Source organism: Sminthopsis crassicaudata, chromosome 1, assembly GCF_048593235.1.
Source record: "Sminthopsis crassicaudata isolate SCR6 chromosome 1, ASM4859323v1, whole genome shotgun sequence".
In the NCBI taxonomy this organism is placed as follows: domain Eukaryota; kingdom Metazoa; phylum Chordata; class Mammalia; order Dasyuromorphia; family Dasyuridae; genus Sminthopsis; species Sminthopsis crassicaudata.
In genome coordinates, this window is record NC_133617.1 from 158,549,229 (window position 1) to 158,570,605 (window position 21,377).

The 21,377-nt window shown below is 36.4% G+C and overlaps 1 protein-coding gene across 5 annotated transcripts in view; it reads right to left on the minus strand.

Moving 5' to 3' along the window:
• The window catches only part of WWP1 (WW domain containing E3 ubiquitin protein ligase 1), a 155,285-nt gene extending 134,367 nt beyond the window's left edge, over positions 1 to 20,918 (minus strand). For 3 of the 5 annotated variants that reach the window (XM_074270166.1, XM_074270193.1, XM_074270159.1), the window contains exon 1: positions 20,125 to 20,468. The gene's annotated coding sequence lies outside the window, so the exon portion shown is untranslated. Of the gene's footprint in view, positions 1 to 20,124; positions 20,469 to 20,801 lie in introns of those variants that run through there. The other 2 variants (XM_074270174.1, XM_074270184.1) reach the window with 2 other exon arrangements.
• Positions 20,919 to 21,377: the final 459 nt, after the last annotated feature.

Consider the following 21,377-nt stretch of genomic DNA (forward strand, 5'->3'; position numbering starts at 1 on the left):
TAAGAGCATGTGTGTAGAATGAAGGCAGAAGATGGTTAGAGTGATAAAAGACTGAGACTTGACAGGGCATAAATGACAATAAAATAAGAGTACTAAGAACTCAGGAGGAAAATAAAAGTAACTTTGAACTAGTTTACCAATAAATCAAAATGGGCAAAGGAAAGTGTGGCTAGTTTAGGGGTGAAAGCCTAATAGAAAACTGAGGGATAAAGGAATTGCCCACAGTGGGGACAAAGAGTAGAGTTTGGTAGTGGAAGACAGAGGAAGGGATACCAAGCCAATAGATTGTGATTGAATATAAGAATTTCAGAGTTCATGAATATGGGTGTATTTTGGGGGTGACAGTAAGATCAATGGCATGATAAACTTTGTGTGGGAATATGGTGGGATGGAAAAGTAAGGTTGCAGAAATGAATAGTTTGAAGTGCTGGGAGATTGGAATATTTTAGTATGAGGGCAGTACTAAATTCAGTGGGGATGTAAGAGAAATGTTCTGAAGGCATGTACTCAAGAGTTAGCAGAATTTTGATCAGCTGATAGATGTGGATCACTGAGTAATCATAACAGAGGGAAAACCTCAATATGGCTCAATAGGGCAAAGCAAGAAACATTCCAATCCTCCAACCCCTATCAGTGAGTCAAGATGAATCAGTGAAAGTGAAGTCAGTAACAAAAAGGGTTGTCAGGGAAGCTATGCCATCAGAAAGGAGTCAGGTCTCAGAGAGAGCTTGAAAGATGGAAATGAGAAAAGTTAGAGATTAAAATGAAAGCAAATTTGTTCCCTACAGTGTTTGGTTCAGACTCTGGAGGTAGGTAGACTAAGGAGGATTGAAATAAGGAATCAGATACTATGAAAAGATAAGGAAAACAGAGGTAGTGGGAAATAACATCTAGAGATATGATGTAACTTACTCAAGGACAAATGAATTACAGTTCCAATTGATCAATGATGAAAAGAATCAGCAACACCCAGAGAAGGAATACTAGGAACTGAGTGTAAGCTGTTTGCATTTTTGTTTTTCTTCCCAGGTTATTTTTACTTTCTGAATCCAATTCTTCCTGTACAACAAGAAATTCGGTTCTGCACACATATATCGTATCTAGGATATACTATAACATATCTAACATGTATAAGACTGCCTGCCATCTAGAGGAAGGGGTGGAGGGAAGGAAGGGAAAATTCGGAACAGAAGTGAGTGCAAGGGATAATGCTGTAAAAAATTACCCATGCATATATATTGTCAAAAAAAAGTTACAATTATAAAATTTAAAAATATTAATTAAAAAATTAAAAAATAATAAATACCACTTTAAAAAAAAAAAAGATAAATGAATTAAAGGGTAGAACTGGTATTTAAACTCAAGTCTTCTCCAAAAATGGTAATTTCTTCTTCCCTAAAAGATAAAAGATTTATGATATTTTTATTGCAAAATAAAATGATGTTATTGAGCAAGGCAATCAGGAAGTTTCCATATCAATACAACAGAAATCCCAAGATCTTGCTGTGTAGATTAGTTTTAATAAAATAAATGTTACAACAAGGAAAAGCTTCAGGTTAGCTATGCAGATATAAACAAATAGATATTACTGTTTAGTTACAAATTATATTAATGATCTCCTCTAAGATACTTTCCAAATTTGTTAAACTGACTTCATTAAACATGAAAAGTAGCCTAGTGCAAAGCGAAGAGAAAAAAAGCACTGAACCAGGAGTCAAAGGTTACAATGTACCATATTTTATTTGAGTGACCTTGGAGATATTAGCTGCTGGTCTACATCACAATTTATTGAGGATTAAATGAGATAAAGCATGTATTACATCACAATTTATATTGGTAAATTCTGAAGTTTTAAAAAATACAGAGCATTGTCTGCATTTAATGCTTAAAATCTTTCATTAGGATCTCAGAATTAGAAAACACCTCAGAGTATCTAGTGCAGCCACCTAGCCAATGTACAAATTCCTCCTGCAGTGCCCTAAACCATAATTATTCAGTTTCTATGTGAACATCTTTAATGATGAGCAAATCACTACCTTACGAAGTAACCCATACCATTTTTAGACAATTCTAAAAAATTTAGAATTTTTCTTTGTAATAGCCTAAAATGTGCCTCCACATGATTTTCACCTATGGTCTTTCTAGGACGACACAAAATCAAAATAAGTATTTAAACTCCTTCTACAATCACTCTTATTTCAGGACCTCATTTCTTCTCTACTAGGCTATTATTACAGTTTCCTATTTGGTCTTCCTACTTCTTGTCTATTTTCTCCCAATCCATTTTTCATACTGCTACTCTAAATGAAAAATTTCTTCTAATCATTCCTCTACTCAAAAACTTTTGGTGATGTCCTACTGCCTACTGGATAAAGTCTAAAATCTTGATCTTGATATTCAGGACTCTCCAAAATCTAGTTCCATTCTAAGCACGACAACAGATACAGCCAGAAGGTATGGCATCAGGAAGAAGTGAGTCCACATATGTAAATATCTTCATGGAAGACGAAGGAAAGGAAAGGAAGGAAACATGTATTAAGCATCTACATGTGCTTTGCAAATATTATCCAATGAAGTGCATCAGAAGACCACTCCCTGAGAATGTCTTAAGTGGCACTGGAATAGATGGCCTCTGAAATCCTTCTAACTCTTGAGTTAAAAGATTGGCTAATTACTGACGACTGGGGGTATGGGTGAGGAAGGGAGGAGATTGATGGGGAAGAGAGAGAACAAAACAACTAATGAATTTGCCCATTGAAATATGGATGTAAATTATTGGTAGAAGAAGTAAATGTAACAATGAAATTGCAGATTTTTTGAAATTTTAAAATGTTTACTATCTAAAAGTTGTATAAATTCCTATGGCAATTTAATTCTTATAAAATGCTTTCTCCAAAACCAGCCTTTCATAGAGATAATACAAGTATCATTGTCCCTATTTTTTTAATGAAGAACAGGCTGTATAAAGAGTTTAAGTAACTGGACTAAAGTCACATAAAATAATATCTAGTCTCTTCAAAAAACAGAAAATCATTCTGGAAAGAAATATGGAACTATATCTCAAAAGACAATGAACTGTGCATACTATATATAACCCAGTAATATCACTGCTAGGCATACATCTCCAAAGTGAGAAAAATAGCCTATGTATATAAAATATTTTTAACAACAGCACTTCTTGTTGTAGGAAAGAACTGGAAACAAAATAAGTACCCATTAATTGGGGAATAAGTGAACAAATTAAAGAAGACACTAGGACAGCTAGGTAGTGCAGTGGATAGAACACCAGCCCTGAGTCAGGAGGACCTGAGTTCAAAACTGGCCTCAGACACTTAACATTTCCTAGCTGTGTAATCCTGGGCAAGTCACTTAATCCCAATTGCCTCAGCAAAAATAAATAAATAAATAAATAAAGATTAAAAAAAAAAAAAAAAGTAAATAGATATATTAGATTGTTACCCTCTAAAAATTATGATTAATTCAAAGTAATCTGAGAAAACTGTTATGTATTGCTACAAAGTAAAATGAACAGAACTAAAATAACAATAACAGTAATGTAAAGAGAAAACTACTTTGAAAGACATCAACTCTAAAACCATCAAAAATATTAACCAATCCTGATTCCAGAAAACTAATTAAAAATGTTTATCAACTTGGCAGCATAATAATGGACTAAAAGTACAGAATGAAAAATACATTTTTAGACATGACTAATGTGTGAATTTTACATTTTGTTACAAAAGAGGGGTTTTATTTTTATGGGAGAAGGTTGAGAGTTGAGGAAAAATATACAGTGATACAAAAATATCAATAAAACATGAAAAATTTTACATCAGAGGAGAAAGTTCAAAAAAAGGATAACTATATAGACCAGTGCTGGTACTATGCTGTTAAATGAAGTATTTACATGAAAAAAACAAGATATACATAATAAAGATTAATGTTTTCATAAACAGAATTATTTTTCAATTGCTTGTATATGAAAATATTTGCTGATGAACAAAGAAATAAAGAAAAATATTTTAACAAAAAAGAAAAATCCTTTAAAATTTTTGTTGTATTTTTCTGTTACTCCACAAACTATTGTAAAAACTTAAAAAAAAAAAATCAGTCCTGTGATTGATTACCTTGCTAAGGTTTGAGACTGGATTTTAAACTAGGTTTTTCTGACTGAAGCCATACTCAATTGCCTTCCAATACTATTCTGTGCTTTATTATATCCACTATTTTTAACAGAAAGAGCAATATACACATTTTTAAAATATAGTGTTCAAACACTGTAATGTTCTCTTCTTTAAAATGCAATGTTCTCTGGGAGCAGGTTTCTTGGGGAGCTTCTGGAGGCAGCCTTAGTTTCTTTCAATTCAGTGTAATAATCACCTCAAATGCAGCCAGGAATTAAAGTCCAAATCCTTTATTTTCTCTTTCCTTCACTTGAGGGTGACCTAGCTTTTGTGGAGGCCTTCCAGATCTTGGTTTCAGTGTTCTCTTCAGGACAGCCTGCCACCACTTCTCTGTCTTCCTCAGTTCTGCCTGAATGCCGTCTCTGGCTCGTGAATGTCCTTGACAGAATCCTGACTTCTGAATCTCCCAGAGTCCTCTTTGGCCCTGAGACCTTCTTGCTTATATGCTGCACATTGAGTATACTCCAATCATTACATCACTAGGAAACCATTATTTGTTGTAGGATTAAATCAATGCTAAATTAGATTTAACCATTATCTCCTCAATTCCACTTAGTACCTTGTTTCAAGTTTTGGCCCTTAACATCTCCTTGTAGGATCAGATCAATCATACTGAACCATGCTAAATTAGATAATTATTGTCTCTATCAATTCCACTGTCTTAGTAGCTTGTAAGAATCATAACAAAATACTTCAAAAAAATCTGCTTCAACACCCTAATTTAAGGAACTACTCATTCTTTTAAAATTTTAAGTAATACATTTTTTAAAAATAAAATCTTTCACATGTCCTAGGGATAATTAAAATAATTCTATGGATACCTTTTAAATAAATAACTAACATTTATAGAGACCTTTAAGATTTGCAAAGTAGTATGCTACCTCATTTAATCCTAACAATAAGTGCTGTTATAATCATCATTCCCATTTTAGAGATGAGGAAAATTGAGGAAGAGGGTAAGGAAACTGTCTTAGGATCACACAAACAGATCTGAATTCAAATCTTCCTGAATCCAAGTTCAGCATTCCATCTTTGTTTTTCAGTCATTCAGTAGTGCTCAAATCTTCATGACCAAAAGGGACTATTTTCCCATAGGAATTTCTTGGCAAAAACAATGTAGTAGTTTGTCATTTCCTTCTCCGTTAAATCACTTTTTTGGAGAATGAGGTGCGGGGCGAGGGGGGGGGGAAGGGAGAGCAGGGAGAGAACTCTCCACTATGACCTGTCCATTTTGGGTAACTGTGCATGTTATAACTTATTCATTGACCTATATGAGTTCCTCCTGCATCAATGAGAGGCTTTTTTTTCTTTTTTAATTCATTTTTCCAAATTATCCCCTCCCTCCCTCCACTCCCTCCCCCCATGGCAGGTAATCGCATACTTTTTACATGTGTTACAATATAACCTAGATACAATATATGTGTGTAAATACCATTTTCTTGTTGCACATTAATTATTAGCTTCCGAAGGTATAAGTAACCTGGGTAGATAGACAGTAGTGCTAACAATTACATTCATTTCCCAGTGTTCCTTCTCTGGGTATAGTTATTTCTGTCCATCATTGATCAACTGGAAGTGAGTTGGATCTTCTTTATGTTGAAGATTTCCACTTCCATCAGAATACATCCTCATACAGTATTGTTGTTGAAGTGTATAGTGATCTTCTGGTTCTGCTCATTTCACTCAGCAACAGTTGATGTAAGTCTCTCCAAGCCTCTCTGTATTCCTCCTGCTGGTCATTTCTTACAGAGCAATAATATTCCATAACCTTCATATACCACAATTTACCCAACCATTCTCCAATTGATGGACATCCATTCAACTTCCAGTTTCTAGCTACAACAAAAAGAGCTGCCACAAACATTTTGGCACATACAGGTCCCTTTCCACTCTTTAGTATTTCTTTGGGATATAATCCCAATAACAGCAATGCTGGGTCAAAGGGTATGCAAAGTTTGACAACTTTTTGGGCATAGTTCCAAACTGCTCTCCAGAATGGCTGGATTCTTTCACAACTCCACCAATGTATCAGTGTCCCAGTTTTCCCACATCCCCTCCAACATTCATCATTATTTGTTCCTGTCATCTTAGCCAATCTGACAGGTGTGTAGTGGTATCTCAGAGTTGTCTTAATTTGCATTTCTCTGATCAGTAGTGATTTGGAACACTCTTTCATATGAGTGGAAATAGTTTCAATTAATGAGAGGCTTTTTTAGGCAAACAAATTAAGTGACATGCCCAGAGTCACACAACTAGAACATATCTGAGGCTACATTTGAACTCAGGTCTTTCTATCTCCAGACTCAGCCCTCACATTTAACTGTTCAATACTCCATTTATTGCACCACAAATATGCAACTTCTATTCTTAAAGAGAATTATAGATATATTGAAAATGATTAAATTTATTCATTCTCTACTTCCTCAAATAAGGCTTTTCAGTGTTAATGCTCCAAACTGAATGGCCATTTACTTCTGCTGCTTAGTATTGATTGAAACAGAATGTCAATTAGAGTCATTTATACATAGGGAGAGATCCACACCTGAAAGGACAGTATGATAGAGATTACAGAATTCATGCTAGAAAAGCAACTTTGTATCAAACTATGCATACCCTTTGATCCAGCAGTGCTGCTATTGGGCTTATATCCCAAAGAAATACTAAAGAGGGAAAAGGGACCTGTATGTACCAAAATGTTTGTGGCAGCCCTTTTTGTAGTGGCTAGAAACTGGAAGATGAATGGATGTCCATCAATTGAAGAATGGTTGGGTAAATTATGGTATATGAAGGTTATGGAATATTATTGGAATATATATTGGAATATGACCAGCAGGATGAATTCAGAAAGGTTTGGAAAGACTTACATGAACTGATGCTGAATGAAATGAACAGAACCAGAAGATCACTATACACTTCAACAACAATGCTGTATGAAGATGTATTCTGATGGAAGTGGATATCTTCAACATAAAGAAGATCCAACTCACTTTCAGTTGATCAATGATGGACAGAAACAACTACACCCAGAGAAGGAACACTGGGAAGTGAATGTAAATTGTTAGCACTACTGTCTACTCAAGTTACTTATACCTTCGGAATCTAATACTTAACGTGCAACAAGAAAATTGGATTTACATACATATATTGTATCTAGGTTATACTGTAATACATGTAAAATGTATGGGATTGCCTGTCGTCTAGGGGAGGGAGTAGAGGGAGGGAGGGGAAAATTTGGAAAAATGAATACAAGGGATAATGTTATAAAAAAATTATTCATATATACTGTCAAAAAAATTTATAATTATAAAATTAAAAAAATAGAAAAGCAACTTTGAATATTTGGTAAAATTCCCCTCACTTTTTTTGTTTTGGATGAGGAAACAAACCCAGAGAGATTAAATGACTTATTTGAACTCGTATCTTTTGGTGCCAAATCCAGGATTCTCCACTGTACTACTCTAATCCTAACCTATAACTGCCAGAATCACTTAACTTCTGGCATGACTGGTTCCACAAACATTTAGAGCAACAGATGATAGATGAACAACTATACTTCATTGGTACCCCACAATTTCATGATAAAGAAATGGACTCAGCACACTGGGTAGACCTCTTGAGGAGAACTAGCAGAAGGATATAGTTAAGAAGGCAAAGGCTGTGATTTGTAGGGTTGGGGAGAATACTGACATCAACAGTGCCACATATCCACCAATATATTTGCTATTGATATATGTATCATGGTCACAAATCTTAGATCTAATGCTATTTGCAAATTTCAAAGATGTGTAATCTAATATAATACAAATCTAATATTATCACCTACTTATACTGAACTAATAGTTTCATTTTCATATGTGAAAAATCATGACCTCTTAGAAGTTTAAAAACACACACATAACTTATACTGTATAAATTTAATTCCCAATGCACATTTCTTACTACTATAAGGTAACAAATTAAACAATTCCTTACAAAATGTATACCTTTTCCAAGGTCTCTAATAGTTAAAGACACATGTCTATATGATGATCTTACACACTTATAAATGGGCTTAAAGACTGAGATAATAAATACCAATCCATAAGTATTTATTAACCACCTACTATTTATTCCCCACTCACTGTGCTAAGTAGGGACGAGGCAGTTACAAAAAGAGCAAAAAATAGTCCTCAAGGAGCTTACAATCTAATGGGGAAGATAATATCTACAAACAAGCTATATATAGGGGGAATTTGGAAATAATTAACAGAAGGAAGACACTAGAATTAAAAGGGGTTGGGAAAAGATTCTTGCAGAAAATGAGATTTTTGTTGAGACCTAAGGGAAAGCAGTAGACGGAATTGAGGAAGAAAAGCACCAATCACTAGATGGAAGAGTAAGTAGTGGGACTAAGGTATAAAAGACTTGCAAATTAGGAGGGGCACATCCCACAAATTGCCCCAAATAGTGAATGTTGGCAGGGGCGTGTGAAAATAGACACATTAATATAGGGTTGGTGAAGCTGTAAAATGATGCAATCATTTTGGAAAGTAACTTGGAATTATTCAAATAAAGTGGTTCATCTGTCCAAACTCATCAAGAAAAAAAAAGTCCCCATATACTCCAAAATATTTATAGCAGCACTCTTTTGTGATAGCTAAGAAATGGAAATAAAATAGATGCCTATCACTGGGGAATGACCAATTAGAATGCTAATAAAATAATATGTAATTTAAAAAAAAAATTTATGATGAATATAGAGATGCATGGAAAAATCTGTTTTAACTGAAACAAAGTAAAGAGCCAAGAAAACAACATACATAGTAACATAATAATTTAAATGGAAAGAGTAACACATCAAAAAAAATTGTAACAAAATTATATAAAGATCAAGTGGAATTCATATAAATTCATATAAAGAGATATGAGAAGACCCTACCAATCTTCCCTTTTCAAGGAGTTTGGAAGGTCCACAGCTGTCACACGATATACATTTTTTCAGACTTTCAATGCAGTAATTAGTTGTATTGACATATTTCTCCTCTCTAGAAAAAATATTTGTCATTTGGTATAGCTCTGAAGGAGGGGAAGAAGGAAGGATACTTAGGATATTGTGGCAATATAGAAACAGAAAACATCAATAAAAGGGCTAGGGGATTTAAATAATAAAGAATTTCATATTTAATCCTAGAAGCAATAAGGACCAATAGTTTACTTAGTAGGGGTTTAATATGGTTGGACCCTTATTTTAGGAAAATCACTACTAACTGAATGGAGAATGGATTGGAATGAGGAGAGACTTGAGGAAGAGAAATCCAATGGGAGGCTGTAGCAATAGCATAAAGCTATTGAATACACTAGAAACTGGATTTTTCCTTGTATTTCTTTGAAGTTTGAAGCGTCACCAGATCACTCTCAATAAAAATTGAAATTTCATTCATCACCATGGCTTCAACTCTAGTTTCTATGTGATTCCAATAACAAGTTAGATCCAGCCTACCACCTCAGATCCACAACCACATTTCTCATTCCCAATAGCTAGTTTCATTTGAGTGTACCATATCCCAAACCTAACATTTACAAAACCAAAATCAAAAGTTTTCTCTCTGCTCTTTTGTTATGACATCATTATTTTCCTAAGTACGCTGGCTTCAAACGTTGGAGTCATTTGACTTATAGATAGCCAATAATTACCTCTAAATTCTGACAATTTTACCTACTCTTTACATTTCCATTGCCACCAATAGGAAACCAGCAGGAAGTGAGAGTAATAGATCAAACTTATAATTCAGTTTGGGTTCCAAAAGTAAATCTGATATTTATTAGATTTGATTGTTAAGACAGCGCTACACAAATTTTACTTGAATATTTCAAGGAAATAACTTGGTAAAGTGTCTTTAAAAGTTACCTAGCCTAAAAAAATCACCTTCTTGTATCAACTTGATAATGAACTTAAATAGAATGGTACTTAGACATGGTTCAATACCAGTACCAGCACTGCATTTGTAAATCTTTAAACTACTTTTATAGTTGTTCAGTTGTTCAGCCATGTCTGATTTTTTGCAATGTCTGTGGAACTTTCTTGGCAAAGATACTGGAGTGATGTGCCATTTCCTTCTCCAATAAGCCATGTAAATAAGAGTGATTTTTATTGTGGTATCAGGACTACAATAGGGTTACAAATTTAAAGCTAGAAGGGAACATAGAGCCCATCTCTAGTCCCCTCATTTTAACTGCTCTCTTGGATTCCAGTCTCTATCTATCCCAAACCATCTGGCCCACTATTCCAAGAGTATTCCTCTTAAAGCACAGGTCAGATCACATTATTTCCCTAATAAGCAAGCTAGCAACAAGCATTTCTTGAACACCTATTATATCCCAAAGCACTGTGCTAAGAACTGGGGATATAAAGAAAGAAAAATATGACTGGTCCATAATCTCAAAAAACTCATAGTCTAATGGGGGAGGCAATATACAAATATAAAATGAAGATAAATTTCAACTAGATGGCACTAAGATTGAGTACTACAGATGATGAGGTTTGAAAGAATCTAAAAAAGACCGAAGATGGACATAGGAAAAAGGAGAAACCTCTAGGAATCAGAACAGCCAATGAAATTATTTAGTTAGAAAACAGAGGGTCATATGTGAGGAAGGAGACCATTGTCACCCAGTTGCAAAGTACATAGAGGGGAATAAGGCTTAAAGAGATTGAAATGTAGGAAAGGATCATATTATAAAAGGCTTTAAAAGCTAACAGTTTTATATTTAATCCTGAAAGTAACAGAGAACTAATGAAGTTTATTGTTTAAAAAACAAATCTAAACATTTAACAGCTCCTCACTGCCCATTATAGTCTAAAATCCCTTGCCCAGTAGTACTCAAGCTTTTCTGTACTCATCTACAATTACCTTTCCAACTTCATTTCTGTTTTCTGATCTATACCTCATGTCCTCAAAACATCATCCACTTCCCATTTCCAATCCTTAGTTTATCTCCACCTATAATGCCCTTTCCCCATTAACCAAACAGACCCATCTCTAATTTTCCTGCTTACATATTTCCCTTTGTCTGCCTCCACATTGTTAAACTGTACCTTCAGTCTGGAATTTCCTCCCAACCATCTTAGTCTTCTTAAATTCTGACTATAATTATAACAAAGATATATACTCTATATTCATCATCTCATTTGATTCTTACAACGTTGTGAGGTAAGCTTATATATGCGACTTACCCAAAATCCCATAATTATAAATAGAAGGCCAGAGATTCGAACTGAGGTCTTCTGACTCCCAAGTTAAAATGCTCCCTTTCACAAGTTGTTAATGACTTTTCCCTCAGAATTCTCCCCCCCCCCCCAAGGTGTGTGGGAAGTATGGGACAAATGACAAGAATTACTTTTGCCATACATTTATAACTATGTATCATATGTTTATGTTATGTTACATTATTAGAGTATATAAATTCCATGAAGACTGTGTTATCTAAACTTTGTATTTCCCTTAACACAGTGCTCTACATAAACTACAAATCTTTAATAAATGTTTAAGTTGAGCCCTAGCATAGATTTTTATGCTAGGGCTCAACTTAAACATTTATTAAAGATTTGTACTCAAGGCTGAACTCAAATGCTGCTTTCTCCATGAAGCCTTTCCTAATCACCTCAAATATATGGGATCTTATTTTGCCACACTCCAAAAACACTTGCTTGGATTAATCTCATAGCACTTACGCATTCTACTTTTTATCAGTTATTGGTATACTGGCAAAGAATTGGACTCAAAATCAGAAAACCTGTGTTTCCAGTGCCATAAACCTACAATGTGACCTTGGGGAAAACACAACCCAAAGCTGAATTTTCTCATCTACTTCACTGGTATAAGAATCAAATTAGATAATCTATCCTTAGTAAATCAAAATACAAATATGTTAGTTATTATCCTCTTTCTTCTACATCATATAAGGGCATTGTACATAGTAACTAATAATTCTTTGAGGGGTAAATACTTGAAAGCTGTAACTTTGTCATATCCCTGTATTTCAAAAAAGCTTTAACCTTTCCCTTTTAACATTTTAGACCAACAGTACTTTTCTGGCACTGACCTCTACCCAAACTACCCCAACCAACTTTTAAATTTCTATAATTATGATTTTAGATTATTTGAGAGAGGTAAATTGTGATCAAATATAAATAAAGTGATGGAAACATCTTTTAAAAATTTCTTTTAAAAATATTTAAATATAAACTTAACTTAAAATTCAAACTATTAACATACTGAATTTTCTCTCAAGTTATAACCACTAGAACCATCAGTGAACTGAATGAAGATATTATATTCTCTAAGGAGATAACATTAGAGTTGTAAAATATGGTTGTGAATTATCAAGTTCCTAAATTGAAAGTAGTACAACATGTTAAGTCTAAAGATTCCTTCTGTGTCAAATAATTCTGAAATCTGGCAGTAAGGAATATTTTCTATGAGATTTTTAGTAAGATTTAACTATCCTCCTACAAAGGGAATTGTATTTACAATCTGATTTCTGACTACACCACTCAATGAAATTTGTGTATTCCCAGTTTGCCAATAATAACTGTAACTGTAAAATACACTCACCTTTTCTCAGTTCACATTCTACTTGATCTTTCTACAAATTTTGATAGCGTCTTCTTCTTCCTCCTAGATACTCTTTCTTATAACACTATTCTCTCAATCTCCTACTTTTCTGTTTCACAAGTCTGCTTTTCAAGATTATAATTATTTTCCCACAAACAGGGACACTGATACATTGTTGGTGGAACTGCGAATACATCCAGCCATTCTGGAGAGCAATTTGAAACTATGCTCAAAAAGTTATCAAACTGTGCATACTCTTTGATCCAACAGCGTTGCTACTGGGTTCTTACTGAGATCTTAAAAGAAGGGAAAGGTACCTGTATGTACAAGAATGTTTGTGGCAGTCCTCTTTGTGGTGGCCAGAAACTGGAAACTACGTGGATGCCCATCAATTGGAGATTGGCTGAATAAATTGTGGTATATGAATATTATGGAATATTATTGTTCTGTAAGAAATGACCAACAGGATGATTTCAGAAAGGCCTGGAGAGACTTACATGAACTGATGCTGAGTGAAACGAGCAGGACCAGAAGATCATTATATACTTCAACAACAATACTATATGATGATCAATTCTGATGGATGTGGCCCTCTTCAACAATGAGATGAACCAGATCAGTTCCAATAGAGCAGTAATGAACTGAACCAGCTACACCCAGCAAAAGAACTCTGAGAAATGACTAAGAACCACTACATAGAATTTCCAATCCCTCTAATTTTGTCTACCTGCATTTTGGATTTCCTTCACAGGCTAAATGTACACTATTTCAAAGTCCGATTCTTTTTGTTCAACAAAACAACTGTTTGGTCATGTATACATATATTGTATTTAATTTATACTCTTAACATATTTAACATGTATTGGTCAACCTGCCATCTGGGGGGGAGGGGAAAAATTGGAACAAATAGTTTGGCAATTGTCAATGTTGTAAAATTACCCATGCAAATATCTGGTAAATAAAAACTATTAAAAATATTATTATTGTTGTTATTATTATTTTCCCACTAAATGTACACAATTCTGTCCTAGATTCTTTTTTCCTTTTCACTTTCTTCTCCAAAATCTCATCAGTTTCTATGTATTCAATCATTTCTTTGCTACCAAAGATGGGTCCCATACCTACATATCCAAACTTATTTGTATCACCTACATCACAAGTCTTCTATTAGTTATGACATCTAAAACTGATAGATGTTGACAGGAAGATTTATTTTCAAATCTTGCCCCAGACAGTTACGAGTTGTATGATCCTGGGGAAATCACCTAATCTCTCTGAATCTCAGTTGCCTTATTTGTAAAATGGAGACAAATATCTATATCACATGTCATTGTAAGGATCAAATGAGATAATAACTGCAGTACTTTGCAAGCATCACAAAATTTTATAATTATGTGATTTGCTATTTATAAGAGTAACAAAATTAATGTTTACTAAATAAATTGCTACATGTATGCATATGTGTATGCAAAAAAATTAAATAAAATCAATAGCACAGGATTTCAAAGTAGGCACGTATTCAAAATCACTGTTAAGTCTAAGATGGGCTTGATCACTCAATGAACATTTAGAAACTGACAGATAAAGATAATTTAATTGCAAAATCTTGTGCCTTCCACATATCTTGTGCCTCTCCCCTTTTTTCTACTTACCCTAGGAGCATTCTAGGCCCTCAATTCTTGCCCACACAATTGCAATAACCACACTCTAACTGGTCTCCCTGCTTCAACCTCTCCTAACTTGAAGACCTAAATGCAAAGTGTTTTTTTTTTAAGCTTAATCTAAATCAGAACAATTTATAAAAACATTTTAAAGAAATACAACTTTGAAAACCTTTAGAATTTTTGCAATAATTGCAATTATGAACCATGAATCCAGAGGAGCAATGCTAAGCATGGTACTCCTAACAGAGAAGTAATGGACAAAATGAGAATTGTTTTGCAGGACCATGCATATTTCTTACAAGGGCTTTCTTTCTTTCTTTTTATCAGTAAAGAGTAGAGAAAGAAAAGGTGGGCTAAAGGATTATAACAATCCCTCACAAAAAAGAAAGGAAAGTGAGAGGAAGAAGATAGGAGAAATAAAGGAAAAGAAAACTAAGAGGGTCTTTGGAGGTTTTTCAATATACAAGAGAGAAAAAAGGGGAGGATATAATGAATCATAGACTATCAGAGCAGCTTTAAAAGTCACATGTTGAATTGATTATATATTAAAAGAAAAGAGAATCATAATTTCACATTCAATTAATTATTTTCTTTTGTGCTATATGCATGGAAATGTCCATGTCTACTTGCCATCTAGGGAAAATTGGAATACAAGGTTTTGCAAGGGTTAATGTTGAAGAATTATCCATATATGTTTTGAAAAATAAAAAGCTTTAATTAAAATAAAATGTACATGTCATTTGGTGTTTCTTAAGTTCAGAATAAACCAAAAAATTTTAATCTCTCCCCTTATCTCTTTATCTTTCCTTAACTACTCTTATCCTCCACACAGAGACAAGTGAGCCAGTAGTATAATCTGTGACTCCATTACTTCCTAAGTTAAAAAAAAATAATAAAACAAATGATTCTCTTGCTTCTATAATTAAGGAGAGACTACTATTTGGCAGTAAAGCTGTTCACAATACTGCTCCAGCCTAACCTTCCAGCATTATTATATATTATTCTGCTTCATGTACTCCACACAGGATACTCCATCTCCCATCTCTCTGAGAAGTCCTTCACCTCTATCTCTTGGAATCCTTGGTTTCTATCAAAGTTCAGTTCAATTGCCACTTTCAATATGATTTAGTTCCTCTTTCCCAATAGGGCCCACCCTTTCATTATCTTGTATTTATTCTGTACATATTTGTCTAACATAAAGAAACGTAATTTCTGTAAAAACTATGCTATGTCCACTCCAAATTTATATTCTCACTATCTCAAGAGACCTGATTTTATCAACACAAATCTTTTAACACTGTCCTACTCAACACAGGCTCTTCTAAACTCTATCCTCAAACCTCCCAAGGTTCACCAGTCCTCCATCCTCTCAACTGAGAGCCTTGCCTCATATTTCACTGAAAAAACTGAGGTAATTTATTGAGAGCTCCTTTTCTTTTTTCCCTCATTTCACATCAGTAACATGTCTTCTACCATTTTCTCTTCCTTCACTCATACAAAGAAGTGCCCTTTCTCTTTGACAAGGCAAACTTTTGCGTGCATAAATGACCTCATTCCTCCCTGTCTTCTCCAGAAGACAATCTTCCCTATCATTCCAAAGTTTTCATTTATCTTCAGTCTTCCAGGGCCAATTATCTGCTTCCCACTTAAAACACCCAATCTCCACACACACACACCCTCAAATAAAATATCTTACTTAATCCTTCCATACCAGATAATTCTCATCCTTTAGCTATCAATCTCTTCTGCCTTTTGTATGTGGCTAAGCTTATGGAAAAGACTTTCTATAATAAATACCTCCACTTCCTTTCCTCTCACTCCCTTCTTAATTCTCAGGAAGTCTGGCATTCAACTAAAAATTCTTTCTCCAGGGTGATGTCTTAATTATCAGATCCAGTGGCTTTTTCTCAATTGTTATGCTTCTGAACCTTTCAGCATCCTGACATTGTCAATTACTCTTCTCCTAGATAATCTTTTCTAAGATTTAATGACACAGATCTCTCTTGATTCTCCTACCAAGCTAATTGCCTTTCTTCAGTATCTCTTGTTGGATCTTCATCCAGGTCATACTCTGAGTGTTCCCAAGGCTCTATTCTATGTCCTCTTCTCTTCTCCCTCTATACTTCACTTAGCAGCCTAAGTTCCCATAGACTCAATTAAACTCAATGCAAATGATTCTCAAATTTATTTATCTAGTTTTCACATCTCTGCTTATTAGCATGCTTACATGTAACTTATAAACATCTTAAGCTCCACACATCCAAAACTGAACTCATTAACTTTATCCCAAATAAAACCTCCCCTCCTTTTTTGCTATTGCTTTCCAAGATACAATGATCCAATCACCAAACTTGCAGCCTTGCAACCCAAGTGTCATCCTGGATTCCTCACTTTCATCCATATCCAAATGATTTGCAAAGTATGGTTTTTTACCTTCATAACATCACTTACATAGGTTCCCTTTTCCCTTTTTATACTACCATTACTCTGGTTCTTGTCCTCATTATTTCATCCACTAACTACTGCAATTGATTACTCTCCCTGCTTTAAGCCTTTTCTTACTACAATAGATACCCTCCAAGTCACTGATTAGTGACTTTCCTAAAACACAAGTCTGATCATGTCAACACCCCTCTAACTCCAGTGGCTTCCTATCACTTGTAGAATCAAATATAAACTCCATTTTCCTATTTGACTTATAAATCCCTCCATAACCCGGTCCCTTCCTACCTTTCCATTCTTTTTATACTTCTCTCTCTCTCTCTCTCTCTCTCTCTCTCTCTCTCTCTCTCTCTCTCTCTCTCTCTCTCTCTCTCTCTCACTCTCTCTCTCACACACACAAACACACACACACACACACACACACACACACACACGTGCACGACAATGATTTCCTTGCTGGTTTTTTTTTTTCCTCCCCTTGTAAACTTGACACTCCATTTCTAGGTTCCAAGTTTTTTCAATGGCTGTCTCCCACAACCTTAACTCTTGCTCCTCAACTCTACTTCCTAGCTAAAGCACTGTCTTCTGCAAGAAGACTTTAATGATGCCCTATAATGCCAGTGCCTAGCCTCTATTAATGCTCTCCAATTTATCTGTATCTTTCTTATTTGTACATACTAGTTTGCATATTGTCTCCAAATTAGACTGTAAGCACCTTAAAAGCAAGGATTGTCTTTTGCCTTTCATTTTATTCCTTGCATTTAGCAAATTGCTGGTTGACAGACTACAGGCATGGACTTTCATTTTTGCCTTTCTTTCCTCAACATCTATCGAAATGGCTGGAATATGATTGAAATATGACTGGTCCTTAATAAATACTTGCTGATTAAGTGATTTGTTGTAATTCAAAATTATGATCCTGGAAGAAAGGTAAAACCTTTTTTGTTATATAAATAGTTCATTATACAAAAATTATTAATATCAAAAACAAAGTAACAAATGTTATGCATCATTTCATATCTCTTCCACGATCCATGAACTTAAAAAAAAATTATAACTGTATTTCAATATAATTGGTTTTCTTAGGCCAATGCTTCTTAAACTTCTTTTACTCATGACAGCTTTTTGAGAAATTTCTCCCACCATACTGTGTATATAAGTACATAAAATAGGTATACAAATCAAATATTAACCGATAAAATAAATCATAAAGAAATTTATTGTAAAACAAATTTTTGGTATACATTTACCATTTATTAAAGATGAAGGCAAATTTGCATACTAATGAGATAGATATGCTTGTTTATTTTTACACAAAGAATTAAATCTTGGCAGATTATTTGATACCTTTTACTGTTGCCAAATTTTTCCCAATCCTCACATTTGGGTTACATGACCCACAGTTTAATAAGCTTCGTCTTAGGTAATAAGTGGTAAAGGGAGAGAGCACTGTACTTGGGAGTCAGGAGGTGCTGAATTCAAGTGTGACCCTGGGCAAATCACTTAACCTCTTTCTAGTTCACTTTGCTCAACTATAAAATGAGGATAATAAAAGTATTTACCTCAGAGGGTAGTGGTGAAGATCAAATGCAGGAAAATATTTGTAAAGCACTTAGCACCTAACACAGAGTTGCATGTTAATAAATGACTGTTCTCCACACTCCCCATTCCCCCAAAATGCTTGTTCCTCTCCTTGTAATCATATATGTTTATTTTCTGCATTTAAAAACATTACTCTATGGCTTCATTTACCCCAGCTTCTTAAACTGTTGTTCCTGAGCTTATATCTAAATGTGGGGGTCTTATGAAATTATGATTTTCAGCAAATGTTTGATTTATATACATGTTTTACATACCTGTACACCAGGGGTCATGTAAAAATTTCTCAGGGAGGAAAAGGAGTCTCAAGAGTGGAAAAAATTTAAGAAGCCTTCTACTACACTACCAAAGAAGTCCAGAGAACAATTCCTAACAGTTCGCAATTAAGTTCAATTTTTTAAGAGTTAACTAACTAGGAATGATTATAAAGTTAATTTCTACCAATATTAATTTGTTACTAAATACTCTGCTATTTAAAAATTACCCAATTCAAAGAAGGCCTTTTTGAAAGTAATCTTCTCAATGGGGAGAAGCAGAGGGAGAATCTGGAACTCAAAAGTTTTAAAATCAAATGTAAAAAATTGTTTTACATTTAACTGGAGAAAATTAAATATCAAAGAAATAGTTTTAAAAGATTTTAATTTTTTTTTTATTTTCCAATATAGTTTAAAGAAACAAGGACTTAGACAGTATGAACCTAGATTAGTTTCCAATGTATGCCATTTTTTCCAAGAAGCTACAGATTATTATATACCTATATATGCAGCTATAGACAAAATGCTTCAGATTTTAGCAGTCCAAATAATTTCTCTGTAACCTACTCTTCTTGACTATTATTTCTAGTATACTTCATGTGAAAAATTTCATGCTTTATTCATGTTTGCCTCTACAACACAAATATTTTAAAAGGAGAAATTAAAACCAAATTACTAGAAGTCGAAAAAAAATAAAAATACCAAAGCCCGGGTCAATGTTTCTCTGCAAATGAAAATAACTCAAAGCAAGAACACTCCCAAAGAGTGCTCCAATACCAAAGTTGATGGAGAGAACGAGAGCATATTTTTCTTAAAAAAAGTGATGGAGAAACGACAATGAGAAAAATTGGGAGGTGATTAAATTGTGGATGATAACTGGAGAAGAAAGCTACAAGGTCACGGGGAACTGCAGGGTCACGGAAGGGGGTGCGCCGGGGAAACTGCGGGGGGAAGTATCTGGAGCGGCACGAACACGCCACGGGAAAATTCTGCGTTCGGAGTGGGTGCTCCGAGGAGGCAGAATTGTTAGGAGAAATTATTATAGGCGACTGGGGGGGGAGGCGGAGAATCGGAGGAGTAAGAGAAGGCTGCAGGCGGTCCAGGACTGCGGGGGTCACAAAAACACGCTCTCCCCGTTCCGGGACAAGAACACGGGCCTCCGGCGGTCTCGCTCAGGGTTAGACCCACGAACCCACCCGAGAAAGGGATCGAGCGCCGCCCTCCACTTCACCCTCAGCCCGCCTTCCCGCCCCCCTCCCAGCCTGGCCTGAGGGGGCGGGGGACGAGGTGTCCAGGGGAGGGGGAGGGCCCGAGTCCCGAACCCCAGCCCGGCCCGGGAAGGTTCGCCCGGCCCGCCGCCCACCCCCCCGATGCGCGGCGCTCTTACCAGGGTTCGAGGCCAGTCCGCCTCCCTCGCTAGCTTGCCTTCCGAGGAGGAGGAGGCAGCGGCGCCTCCTTACTCTTCCTTCAGTAGCCGGCGGCGGGTCTCCTCACCCCTTGGAACCGAGGATTGCCATCTCCCGGAGGCAGCCGCCCCGGCTTCGGCCCTCAAGCGGTGCAGGCCGCCTGCAGCCGCACGGACCCCGCGAACGGGGGAGATCGAGGACTCCCGACCCCCTTCCCCCCCCACCCCAACCCTCAGCCCCACGCCGCCCGGGTCCAACCCCACACCTCCTACCGCGGGAACGAGCTCCGTCCGTCCCCTCGTCCGCGGCGCCGCGCCCCGAACGCGCGCCGCCGCCCCCGCCCCCCCCCCCCCCCCTCCGTCACTATGCCCGGGAGCACGCGCAGCACAGCCACATCCACTCCTCACTCCACTATACTCGGGAGCGCGCGCAGAGGCTCCCCCTACACACACGCTAAGCTCGGGAGCGCGCGCAGCGCCGCCACGGCCACCGCGGAGAAATCCGGCCTGACCTAGAAGCCGGCTCTCTGAGCATGCGTAAAAGCGTCTCCGAGGCACGGCTCCGATTTAAAGCTTTAGCTTGTCCGGGTCTTCCCGGCGGTCCGGAAGGTGGGAGGAAGCGGGGTGGAGACGGGTGAGCGGTGAGAAGAGCACCGAACCTGAAGCGAGGCGGAGTTACTTCTGAGACTTGGGAAAGCGGGGGGAGAAAGTAGTGGCTCTGATTTTCAAGTTTGTCAGCCGGAATGCTTGCTGGAGTTGGAGAAACCCGACGCACAGCCAGCCGCAGTGAAGGAAATGTTCTCGGACTGAAGCGGGCGGGACATGTGACAGGGTCTGTGTCTGATAGTTCTAGCCCTTATCTTCCGCCAGGAGTAAGAGGCAGCCGAAAGGGCCTAAGTCAGTAACACACCTGGCCTCGCCTGACTACCACCTGCAACGCTCACTTCTGACGGACGGCCCCGCTAGAGGCACTCGTTTTTCACTTGCAAGTCGGAAAAAATGTTCTTTTCAGTCACTTGAGGAAGTCAAAACTATCCGTCCCCCATTTTAAAATAAGATTGAAAAGAAAAAAAAAAAGCATTTCTCCTATCATGTCTGCTATTACAAAAGGTCTGTATGATAACATCACCGGCTGGAACTTCGTTAACAGTCAGATTCAAAAACTTTTGGACCTACTCACTTTAGAAAGTTAAGGGTATCATGCAACTAACAGAGGCGTCAATATCACCTAAATC